Source organism: Eurosta solidaginis, chromosome 1 (assembly GCF_040869045.1).
Source record: "Eurosta solidaginis isolate ZX-2024a chromosome 1, ASM4086904v1, whole genome shotgun sequence".
In the NCBI taxonomy this organism is placed as follows: domain Eukaryota; kingdom Metazoa; phylum Arthropoda; class Insecta; order Diptera; family Tephritidae; genus Eurosta; species Eurosta solidaginis.
Genome location: NC_090319.1, coordinates 275,812,304 through 275,826,121, shown reverse-complemented (window position 1 = coordinate 275,826,121; position 13,818 = coordinate 275,812,304). Strand labels below are relative to the sequence as shown.

General features: G+C 40.7%; 1 long non-coding RNA gene across 1 annotated transcript in view; it reads left to right on the top strand.

Moving 5' to 3' along the window:
• Nucleotides 1-13,818, top strand: part of LOC137237342 (uncharacterized) — a 212,336-nt gene that overhangs the window by 93,288 nt on the left and 105,230 nt on the right. The gene's annotated exons all lie outside the window — the stretch shown is intronic.

Below are 13,818 nucleotides of genomic sequence, written 5' to 3'. Positions count from 1 at the left end.
ACCCTGTACTAACGCACTCATCAACAGTTTTCCTTTGATATCCATATTGTATAAACACATTCTAGGGGTGCCCGGGTCCACGTTTTGGCCTATATCCCGAGACCCTAGTCTTCAATAGGTATGAAAACTACCCTGTACTAAAGCACTCATCAACAGCTTTCATTTCATATCCATATTGTATAAACACATTCTAGGGGTGCCCGGGTCCACGTTTTGGCCTATATCTCGAGACCCAAGTCACCCAGCGGTATAAAAAATAATCTGTAGTAAAGCACACATCAACAGCTTCAATTTGATATCCATAACCTAAAAACACACTCTAGTGTTACCCTGATCCACGTTTGGGCCTATATCTCGAGACCCTAGTCTTCAATAGGTATGAAAACTACCCTGTACTAAACCACTTATCAACAGCTTTCATTCGATGTCCATATTGTATAAATACATTCTAGGGGTGTCCGGGTCCACGTTTTGGCCTTTATCTCGAGACCCTAGTCACCAATATTTATGAAAACTACCCTGTACTAAAGCATTCACTAACAGCTTCAATTTGATACCCATAACGTAAAAACATACTCTAATGTTACCCTGATCCACGTTTTTGCCTATATCTCGAGACCGTAGTCACCAATATTTATGAAAACTACCTTGTACTAAAGCACTTATCAACAGCTTTCATTTGATATCCATATTGTATAAACACATTCTAGGGGTGCCCGGGTCCACGTTTTGGCCTATATCTCGAGACCCTAGTCTTCAATGGGTATGAAAACTTCCCTGTACCAAAGCACTCATCAACAGCTTTCATTCGATATCCATATTGTATAAATACATTCTAGGGGTGTCCGGGTCCACGTTTTGGCCTTTATCTCGAGACCCTAGTCACCAATATTTATGAAAACTACCCTGTACTAAAGCACTTATCAACAGCTTTCATTTGATATCCATATTGTATAAACACATTCTAGGGGTGCCCGGGTCCACGTTTTGGCCTATATCTCGAGACCCTAGTCCTCAATGGGTATGAAAACTACCCTGTACTAAAGCACTCATCAACAGCTTTCATTTCATATCCATATTGTATAAACACATTCTAGGGGTGCCCGGGTCCACGTTTTGGCCTATATCTCGAGACCCAAGTCACCCAGCGGTATAAAAAATAATCTGTAGTAAAGCACACATCAACAGCTTCAATTTGATACCCATAACGTAAAAACACACTCTAGTGTTACCCTGATCCACGTTTGGGCCTATATCTCGAGACCCTAGTCTTCAATAGGTATGAAAACTACCCTGTACTAAAGCACTTATCAACAGCTTTCATTCGATATCCATATTGTATAAATACATTCTAGGGGTGTCCGGGTCCACGTTTTGGCCTTTATCTCGAGACCCTAGTCACCAATATTTATGAAAACTACCCTGTACTAAAGCATTCATTAACAGCTTCAATTTGATACCCATAACGTAAAAACATAGTCTAGTGTTACCCTGATCCACGTTTTTGCCTATATCTCGAGACCGTAGTCACCAATATTTATGAAAACTACCTTGTACTAAAGCACTTATCAACAGCTTTCATTTGATATCCATATTGTATAAACACATTCTAGGGGTGCCCGGGTCCACGTTTTGGCCTATATCTCGAGACCGGAGTCACCAATATTTATGAAAACTACCCTGTACTAAAGCACTCATTAACAGCTTTCATTTGATATCCATATTGTATAAACACATTCTAGGGGTGCCCGGGTCCACGTTTTGGCCTATATCTCGAGACCCTAGTCACCAATAGGTATGAAAGCTACCCTGTACTAAAACACTCATCAACAACTTTCATTTGATATCCATATTGTATAAACACATTCTAGAAGTGCCCGGGTCCACGTTTTGGCCTATATCTCGAGACCCTAGTCACCAATAGGTATGAAAGCTACCCTCACTCATCAACAGCTTTCATTTAATATCCGTATTGTATAAACACATTCTAGGGGTGCCCGGGTCCACGTTTTGGCCTATATTTCGAGTATCCTATGTCCGTTCCCTGATTCTAAGCTACCTCTCCACCAATTTTCAGCCAAATCGGTTCATCTGTTCTTGAGTTATGCGTAGTGTAGCTAACATCAATTTCTTTTATATATGTATATAGATGTGTTCCAAATATGAACCAAATCGGACCACAAATACGATATGTTGAAATAGTTAGATCCATGCGCCACCTATCGGAGTTTTTTCTTATTATTGCATTGTCATCGGGTTCTGAACTACATTCCATGTTTCAAGCTTGTAGCTTAACAGGAAGTTACTTAAATTTCAATTACAAAATTCGTGCAGGCCAGCCAACCAGCCTGTAAGGTCAAGCTAAATAAACCCGTTTAAAAATACAGTCCTACTAAGACATATTGACATATAAATTTGATAACGCAATTCAACTGTGCAAATATACATACATATGTGACCCGGCCTATGAAAAGGTGGCTTATGACTCAAAAGCGAAACATCTGTTAAAGACAAACAATGCATTTCTTCAGTTTCTTAATACTTTTTCTTTTGCATTATTTTTTTTGAGTCATAAGCCACCCTTTCATAGGCCGGGTCACATATGTATAAACAAATAATTACTAGGAAATTTTCTTATGAAAAAGTATAGCAAAATGTTTTGCCAAAGCCACGTTAATTTTATTTCGCTGGAATATGCGTAAATATGAATCTGTTTGTTTAACTAATTAAAAATTTCCATTATAGTTATTAACTAAATAGGCTTATTTGGCTGCTATAACAGAAAATTTATATTGGAGATAACAATTCTATTCGCGCAAATCGCCTTTTTAGTTAATTCTTTTCTGTGCACAACAAAATCTCCAAAATTACAAAACCACATGAAATCGTTTACCTTTTTTTGAAAAAATCACTTGACAGCTTTTGACAACTATCCCGGCATTTTTGGACATGTATTATCAATAAAACCCCCTGGTAAATTATTACTTCCATGGAATATTTATATCTATATTTAATACTTAAATGAAGATGGATAGGATAATATTTTTACTCAAATTATACTTAAATATTAAAACACAAGAATCTATCAATACGGAATAATCAGATTTCACTGATTTTGCATATGTGGAGCCAAGTAACCATCGCACATTTGAAAATTACGTAATTTTCTTGCATCCCCTCTCCCCTTAACACATTTTCCCTAAGTCGTCAGTACTTTGGTTCATCCAGACATCGAACATCCCAACTTTCACATTTATAATATACGTATGCACAGTTCATGGTTTATATAGATGTTAGTATAAAAGATTGTGTGTTCTGGTTACTTACGGGACAATTTCGGCATCATTCCGGGACCATTTCCGTACTTCGGAGATTAAGTCAAGACAGTTTTGGATATTTTTTAGAATGAAATTGGAACTATTTGGGCCAGTTCGAAACCGTGTACGGAATATTTTCGGAACTACTTTAGAATACCTCAGGATTATATCGGGATTGTGCTCGGAATCGTTTTAGAACTGTTTATAGATTAGATACTTTGAGGCTATTAAATGATCGTCTCGAGATTATTTGAGGGACATTTTCGGGACTATTTCAAATTTTTCTAGGACTATTTCGGGACCGTATAGTGATGGTGTTCGGGATCTTCTTGGGGCTGTTTCGCATCCGTTTCTGGATTGTTTTCGTAATAATATCGTTGAGAATTTTTGGGGACTAACTTCATATATGTAGTATCAAGATTAAAAAAAAGTATTTCAGGGGAGTATTTGATCTTTCTTTTTTAAGAACTCAACTATTCCTTCCTTCTGTTTATCACCGCGTACTTATTTCCGCGACTGCGAGTATTTCGCGATTTGTTGGGACTATTTAAAGTTTATTTTTTGGACGGCCTCGGTACTTTATTCAAATCATATCTTGGCATATCGTGCGGACTGGGACGCGGTTTTAGGCTAGCTTCACGAATATGTAAAAGATGAACAGACGTTTAAATCCACATCAAATTAACGCCTTACTAACAATTCACGAAAGATATTGATTACGTCAACGCATTTAAGCTCGAGCAGTGTTGTTGCTCTTCAGAATTTCGTGCAATGCTCGCAAACCTGGCTTGTGGCAGTAGACAATAAAAACAATTAGCAGTTTGGAAAAAGATAAAACTAATTAAGTGAACCATTTGTACTTTTCTGTATTTATACACAAAAAATACAGTCATTGTATACATGTCAATTCAACTGTGCAAATCTAATCTATCTAGTTTAATATCTAATATCTAATCTAATATATATTATAAATGGGAAAGTTTGGATGTTTGGATGTTTGTCCAGACATCACTTTCTTTTATATATGTCTATAGATGTGTTCCAAATATGAACCAAATCGGACCACAAATACGATATTTTGAAATATTTAGATCCATGCGCCACCTATCGGAGTTTTTTCTTATTATTGCATTGTCATCGGGTTCTGAACTACATTCCATGTTTCAAGCTTGTAGCTTAACAGGAAGTTACTTAAATTTCAATTACAAAATTCGTGCAGGCCAGCCAACCAGACAACCAGCCTGTCAAGTCAAGCTAAATAAACCCGTTTAAAAATACAGTCCTACTAAGACATATTGACATGTAAATTTGATAACGCAATTCAACTGTGCAAATATACATACATATGTGACCCGGCCTATGAAAAGGTAGCTTATGACTCAAAAACGAAACAGCTGTTAAAGACAAACAATGCATTTCTTCAGTTTCTTAATACTTATTCTTTTGCATTATTTTTTTTGAGTCATAAGCCACCTTTTCATAGTCCGGGTCCCATATATATAAACAAACAATTACTAGGAAATTTTCTTATGAAAAAGTATAGCAAAATGTTTTGTCAAAGCCACGTTAATTTTATTTCGCTGGAATATGCGTAAATATGAATCTGTTTGTTTAACTAAATAAAAATTTCCATTATAGTTATTAACTAAATAGGCTTATTAGGCTCCTATAACAGAAAATATATATTGGAGATAACAATTCTATTCGCGCAAATCGCCTTTTTAGTTAATTCTTTTCTGTGCACAACAAAATCTCCAAAATTACAAAACCACATGAAATCGTTTACCTTTTTTTGAAAAAATCACTTGACAGCTTTTGACAACTATCCCGGCATTTTTGGACATCTATTATCAATAAAACCCCCTGGTAAATTATTACTTCCATGGAATATTTATATCTATATTTAATACTTAAATGAAGATGGATAGGATGATATTTTTACTCAAATTATACTTAAATATTAAAACACAAGACTCTATCAATGCGGAATAATCAGATTTCACTGATTTTGCATATGTGGAGCCAAGTAACCATCGCACATTTGAAAATTACGTAATTTTCGTTGCATCCCCTCTCCCCTTAACACATTTTCCTTAAGTCGTCAGTACTTTGGTTCATCCAGACATCGAACATCCCAACTTTCACATTTATAATATACGTATGCACAGTTCATGGTTTATATAGATGTTAGTATAAAAGATTGTGTGTTCTGGTTACTTACGGGACAATTTCGGCATCATTCCGGGACCATTTCCGTACTTCGGAGATTAAGTCAAGACAGTTTTGGATATTTTTTAGAATGAAATTGGAACTATTTGGGCCAGTTCGAAACCGTGTACGGAATATTTTCGGAACTACTTTAGAATACCTCAGGATTATATCGGGATTGTGCTCGGAATCGTTTTAGAACTGTTTATAGATTAGATACTTTGAGTCTATTAAACGATCGTCTCGAGATTATTTGAGGGACATTTTCGGGACTATTTCGGGACCGTATAGAGATGGTGTTCGAGATCTTCTTGGGGCTGTTTCGCATCCGTTTCTGGATTGTTTTCGTAATAATATCGTTGAGAATTTTTGGGGACTAACTTCATATATGTAGTATCAAGATTAAAAAAAAAGTATTTCAGGGGAGTATTTGATCTTTCTTTTTTAAGAACTCAACTATTCCTTCCTTCTGTTTATCACCGCGTGCTTATTTCCGCGACTGCGAGTATTTCGCGATTTGTTGGGACTATTTAAAGTTTATTTTTTGGACGGCCTCGGTACTTTATTCAAATCATATCTTGGCATATCGTGCGGACTGGGACGCGGTTTACGAATATGTAAAAGATGAACAGACGTTTAAATCCACATCAAATTAACGCCTTACTAACAATTCACGAAATATATTAGGGGGACTCATGAAAGCATATAAACTTATAAGGTGTAAAATTATATCCATTTACACACGCTGTTATATGAACGCACCTAGAAATACTCTTGATAAACTTGATTGTTTATCAGCTGTATTATTGCCAAACAAAAATTTGTTGATTGTTATACAAATTAAAAAATGCCAAGATTAAGTGAAAAATCAAAACTAAAACGTCTTTACTAAGATATTCTTGTAAATGACTTTCTGATGTTGGAGATTTCTGATGAAAATGCCTGCTGTAATGTATGCAAGGTTGCATTCCTTTGAGTTTACCGCGTTTAGACAATGAAATGTGCGCGTAAATTTATACAAATTGTGTAAATAATTTTTATACTCAGTTGAGCAGAGCTCACAGAGTATATTAAGTTTGATTGGATAACGGTTGGTTGTACATATATAAAGGAATCGAAATAGATATAGACTTCCATATATCAAAATAATCAGGATCGAAAAAAAATTTGATTGAGCCATGTCCGTCCGTCCGTCCGTCCGTTAACACGATAACTTGAGTAAATTTTGAGGTATCTTGATGAAATTTGGTATGTAGGTTCCTGAGCACTCATCTCAGATCGCTATTTAAAATGAACGATATCGGACTATAACCACGCCCACTTTTTCGATATCGAAAATTTCGAAAAACCGAAAAAGTGCGATAATTCATTACAAAAGACCGATAAAGCGACGAAAATTGGTACATGAGTTGGAGTTTTGGAAAATGGGCGTGGCACCGCCCACTTTTAAAAGAAGGTAATTTAAAACTTTTGCAAGCTGTAATTTGGCAGTCGTTGAAGATATCATGATGAAATTTAGCAGGAACGTTACTCTTATTACTATATGTACGCTTAATAAAAATTAGCAAAATCGGAGAAGGACCACGTCCACTTTTAAAAAAAAATTTTTTTAAAGTAAAATTTTTACAAAAAATTTAATATCTTTACATTATGTCAAGATTCAACTCCAGTAATGATATGGTGCAACAAAATACAAAAATAAAAGAAAATTTAAAAATGGGCGTGGCTCCGCCCTTTTTCATTTAATTTGTCTAGGATACTTTTAACGCCATAAGTCGAACAAAAATTAACCAATCCTTTTGAAATTTGGTAGGGGCATATATTTTATGGGCGAAATCGGTTGATGCCACGCCCAGTTTTTATACACAGTCGTCCGTCTGTCCTTCCGCATGGCCGTTAACACGATAACTTGAGCAAAAATCGATATATCTTTACTAAACTTAGTTCACGTGCTTACTTGAACTCACTTTATCTTGGTATGAAAAATGAACGAAATCCGACTATAACCACGCCCACTTTTTCGATATCGAAAATTGCGAAAAATGAAAAAAATGCCATAATTCTATACCAAATACGAAAAAAGGGATGAAACATGGTAAGGTAAGGATTGTTTTATTGACGCGAAATATAACTTTAGAAAAAACTTTATAAAATGGTTGTGACACCTACCATATTAAGTAGAAGAAAATGAAAAAGTTCTGCAGGGCGAAATAAAAAACCCTTAAAATCTTGGCAGGTATTACATATATAAATAAATTAGCGGTATCCAACATATGATGTTCTGGGTCACCCTGGTCCACATTTTGGTCGATATCTGGAAAACGCCTTCACATATACAACTACCGCCACTCCCTTTTAAAACTCTCATTAATACCTTTAATTTGATACCCATATCGTACAAACTCATTCTAGAGTCACCCCTGGTCCACCTTTATGGCGATATTTCGAAAAGGCGAACACCTATAGAACGAAGGCCCACTCCCTTTTAAAAATACTCATTAACGCCTTTCATTTGATACCCATATCGTACTAACGAATTTTAGAGTCACCCCTGGCCCACCTTTATGGCGATATCTCGAAACGGCGTCCACCTATGGAACTAAGGATTACTCCCTTTTAAAATGCTCATTAACACCTTTCATTTGATACCCATATCGTACAAACGCATTCTAGAGTCACCCCTGGTCCATCTTTACGGCGATATCTCGAAAAGGCGTCCATCTATAGAACTTAGGTCCACGCCCTTTTAAAATACTCATTAATACCTTTCATTTGATACCCATATCGTACAAACGCATTCTAGAGTCAACCCTGATCCACCTTTATGGCTATATCCCTAAATGGCGTCCACCTATAGAACTATGGCCCACTCCCTCATAAAATACTCATTAATGCCTTTCATTTGATACACATGGCATACAAACACATTCCAGGGTTTCCCTCGGCATTTTCCTACATGGTTATTTTCCCATATGTTGTCACCTTAGCTCTCAGCTGAGTATGTAATGTTCGGTTACACCCGAACTTAACCTTCCTTACTTGTTCATACAAAATTTGACAGTTCGTTTACGCACTAGATAAATTTATACCTTTACACACTTTATAAGGCATTTATACGGTTACATGAGTCCCTCTATTGATTACGTCAACGCATTTAAGTTCGATCAGTGTTGTTGCTCTTCAGAATTTCGTGCAATGCTCGCAAACTTGGCTTGTGGCAGTAGACAATAGAAACAATATACAGTTTGGAAAAAGATAAAACTAATTAAGTGAACCATTTGTACTTTTCTGTATTTATGCACAAAAAATACAGTCATTGTACACATGTCAATTCAACTGTGCAAACCTAATCTATCTAGTCTAATATCTAATATATCTAATATCTAATCCAATATATTTAATCTAATCTAATATCTAATATATATTATAAATGGGAAAGTTTGGATGTTAAGATGTTTGGATGTTTGGATGTTTGGATGTTTGGATGTTTGTCCAGACGTTTGTCTTTGTGACTCAATCACGCAAGAACGGCTGGACCGATTTGGATGAAATTTTGCACACATATAGCCAATAGTCTAGAAGGATCTACTAACTATATATTTTTGAAAAGGGGCGTGGTCCTCGCCCCCTAGGAACAGTTATAATTTAATTATTATATTTTTTCGTCTTTGCGACTGAATCACGCCAGAATGGCTACACGGATTTTGATGAAATTTGGGACACAGACAGTAGTCTACTAGCGAAATTTTTTTCGAACATGGAAAGAGGGGTGGGGGTCCCACGACCCCTTCGAGAAATTATTTTTCAATAATTTTTACACATTATAACTTTACGTATACTGGCCTTCACCAATATCACAGACTCAAGGGGTCAAATAAGTCGAGGGCTTACAAAGTAAGCAGTGATACCTTCCGCCCGCCTTACCCCCTTTATCTCCCCCTCTGGTGTAAATTCTATAAATTGTTATAACTCAATATAAATTTTCTCCTAAATCAATAGTTTTTGGTATCTGGTACATACAGAACGAGATCTAGACAATTTTGGAGGAACGATCAGTGGTCCTCTTCTCTACTCCCGCCATCCGCCCTCCATCAATTGTTTTTATTAGCACGCTTTTATTAGCTTTACCTGTATGTTTCTATGTAACTTTTTATTCGCTCCAATGCGCCTGCTGCCTTATTAACATGGTTTTATAATTAGCTTCACCTTATTTGTAATCCCGTAAAGGTCATATCGAGACCCTCCGGGATCATTTCTGGATGGTTTTCGGGATCGGTCCGGGATTACGCCGGGGTAATTTCGGGACTTTTTCGGGACTATTTCGCGATCATTTGGGGACCCTTCCGGCATCATTTCTGGATGGTTTTCGGGATCCGTCCGGGATCCCGTCGGGGTACTTTCGGGATCATTTGCGTACCTTCGAGAGATAAATTCTTGATGGTTTCCGGGATAATTACGGGACTTTTTCGGGGTCAGTTTGGGTCCTTTCCGTAATCATTCCTGGATGGTTTTAGGTATCTGTCCGGGATCCCGTCGGGACCATTTCGGGACTATTTCGGGATCATTAGGGGTATCTTCCGGCATCATTTCTGCATGGTTTTCGAGATCCGTCCGCGATCCCGTCAGGGTCATTTCGGGACTATTTCGGGATAATTTGGGGTACCTGCATGCATCATTTCTGGATGGTTTTCGGTATCCGTCCGGGATCCCGTCGGTGTCATTTCGGGACCATTTGGGGTCCATTCCGGCATCATTTCTGGATGGTTTTCGGGATCCGTCCGGGATCCTGTCGGGGTCATTTTGGGACTTTTGCGGGATCATTTGGGGTCTCTTCCGGCATCATTTCTGGATGGTTTTCGGGATCCGTCCGGGATCCCGTCGATGTCATTTCGGGACTATTACGGCATCATTTGGGGTACCTTCCGGCATCATTTCTAGATGGTTTTCGGGATCCATCCGGGATCCCGTCGGGGTCATTTCGGAACTTTTTCTCGACTAATACAGGATCATTTGGGGAACCTTTCGGCATCATTTCTGGATGGTTTACGGGATCCGTCCGGGATCCCGTCGGCGTCATTTTGGGACTTTTGCGGGATCATTTGGGGTCTCTTCCGGCATCATTTCTGGATGGTTTACGGGATCCGTCCGGGATCCTGTCGGGGTCATTTTGGGACTTTTGCGGGATCATTTGGGGTCTCTTCCGGCATCATTTCGGGATGGTTTATGGGATCCGTCCGGGATCCTGTCGGGGTCATTTTGGGACTTTTGCGGGATAATTTGGGGTCTCTTCCGGCATCATTTCTGGATGGTTTACGGGATCCGTCCGGGACCCTGTCGGGGTCATTTTGGGACTTTAGAGGGATCATTTGGGGTCTCCTCCGGCATCATTTCTGGATGGTTTACGGGATCCGTCCGGGATCCTGTCGGGGTCATTTTGGGACTTTTGCGGGATAATTTGGGGTCTCTCCCGGCATCATTTCTGGATGGTTTTCGGGATCCGTCCGGGATCCTGTCGGGGTCATTTTGGGACTTTTGCGGGATCATTTGGGGTCTCTTCCGACATCATTTCTGGATGGTTTACGGGATCCGTCCGGGATCATGTCGGGGTCATTTTAAGACTTTTGCGGGATCATTTGGGGTATCTTCCGGCATCATTTCTGGATGGTTTACGGGATCCGTGCGGGACCCTGTCGGGGTCAATTTGGGACTTTAGCGGGATCATTTGGGGTCTCCTCCGGCATCATTTCTGGATGGTTTTCGGGATCCGTCCGGGATCCCGTCGATGTCATTTCGGGAATATTTCGGCATCATTTGGGGTACCTTCCGCTATCAATTCTAGATGGTTTTCGGGATCCGTCCGGGATCCCGTCGGAGTCATTTCGGAATTTTTTCTCGACTAATACAGGATCATTTGGGGACCCTATCGGCATCATTTCTGGATGGTTTTCGGAATCCTTCCGCGATCCCGTCAGGGTCATTTCGGAACTATTTCGGGATAATTTGGGGTACCTGCCGGCATCATTTCTGGATGGTTTTCAGTATCCGTCCGGGATCCCGTCGGTGTCATTTCGGGACCATTTGGGGTCCATTCCGGCATCATTTCTGGATGGTTTTCGGGATCCGTCCGGGATCCTGTCGCGGTCATTTTGGGACTTTTGCGGGATCATTTGGGGTCTCTTCCGGCATCATTTCTGGATGGTTTTCGGGATCCGCCCGTGATCCTGTCGGGGTCATTTTGGGACTTTTGCGGGATCATTTGGGGTCTCTTCCGGCATCATTTCTGGATGGTTTACAGGATCCGTCCGGGATCCTGTCGGGGTCATTTTGAGACTTTTGCGGGATCTTTTCGGGTCTCTTCCGGCATCATTTCTGTATGGTTTTCGGGATCCGTCAGGGATCCTGTAGGGGTCATTTTGGGACTTTTGCGGGATCATTTGGGGTCTCTTCCGGCATCATTTCTGGATGGTTTACGGGATCCGTACGGGATCCTGTCGGGGTCATTTTGGGCCTTTTGCGGCATCATTTGGGTTATCTTCCGGCATCATTTCTGGAGGGTTTACGGGATCCGTCCGGGATCCTGTCGGGGTCATTTTGGGACTTTTGCGGGATCATTTGGGGTCTCTCCCGGCATCATTTCTGGATGGTTTTCGGTATCCGTCCGGGATCCTGTCGGGGTCATTTTGTGACTTTTGCGGGATCATTTGGGGTCTCTTCCGGCATCATTTCTGGATGGTTTACGAGATCCGTCCGGGATCCTGTCGGGGTCATTTTAGGACTTTTGCGAGATCATTTGGGGTCTCTTCCGGCATCATTTCTGGATGGTTTACGGGATCCGTCCGGGACCCTGTCGGGGTCATTTTGGGACTTTAGCGGGATCATTTGGGGTCTCCTTCGGCATCATTTCTGGATGGTTTTCGGGATCCGTCCGGGATCCTGTCGGGGTAATTTTGGGACCTTTGCGGGATCATTTGGGGTCTCTTCCGGCATCATTTCTATATGGTTTTGGGATCCGTCCGGGATACCGTCGATGTCATTTCGGGACTATTTCGGCATCATTTGGGGTACCTTCCGGTATCAATTCTAGATGGTTTTCGGGATCCGTCCGGGATCCCGTCGGAGTCATTTCGGAACTTTTTCTCGACTAATACAGGATCATTTGGGGACCCTTTCGGCATCATTTCTGGATAGTTTTAGGGATCCGTTCGGGATCCCGACGGGGTCATATCGGGACCATTTGGACTACCTACCGGCATAATTTCTGGATGGTTTACGGGATCCGTCCGGGACCCTGTCGGGGTCATTTTGGGACTTTAACGGGATCATTTGGGGTCTCCTCCGGCATCATTTCTGGATGGTTTCCGGATCCATCCGGGATTCCGTCGGCGTAATTTCGGGACTAATAGGGGGTTATTTGGGGACCTTTCCGGCATCATTTCTGGATAGTTTTAGGGATCCGTTCGGGATCCCGACGGGGTCATATCGGGACCATTTGGGGTACCTACCGGCATCATTTCTGGTTGGTTTTCGGGATCCGTCCGGGATCCCGTCGGGATCATTTCGGGACTATTTCGGGATCATTTGGGGTACCTAGATGGATAGTTTTCGGGATTCGTCCGGGATCCCGTCTGGATCATTTCAGGACTTTTTCGGGATCATTTGGGGTATCTTCCGGCCACTTTTCTAGATGGTTTTCGGTATCCGTCCGGCATACCGTCAGGGTAATTTCGGGACTCTTTGGGGATAACTTGGGAACCTTTCCGGTATCATTTCTGGATAGTTTCCGGGATCCTTCGGGGATCCCGTCAGAGTCATTTCGGAACCCGCGACTAATGCGGGGTCATTTGGGGACCCTTTCGCCATCATTTCCGGATGGTTTTCGTGATCCGTCCGGGATACCGTCAGGGTAATTTTGGCACTATTTGGGGATAAATTGGGAACCTTTCCGGCATCATTTCTGGATAGTTTCCGGGATCCGTCGGGAATCCCGTCAGGATCAGTTCGGAACTATAAGGGGATCATTTCATTTTTCATCTTTCTTTAAAGGGATCATTTCACCTTCCAGCATCATTTCTGTATACTTTTGGGGATCCGTCCGGGATCCCGACGGGGTCATTTCTGGCCTATTTCGGGATCATTTTGGGGTACCAACCGGCATCATTTCTGGATGATCCGGGATCCGTCCGGGATCCCATCGGGGGAATTTCGGGATCATTTGGGGTCCCTTCCGGCATCATTTCTGGATCGTTTTCGGGATCCGTCCGAGATCCCGTAGGGTTTATTTTTTTACTTTTTC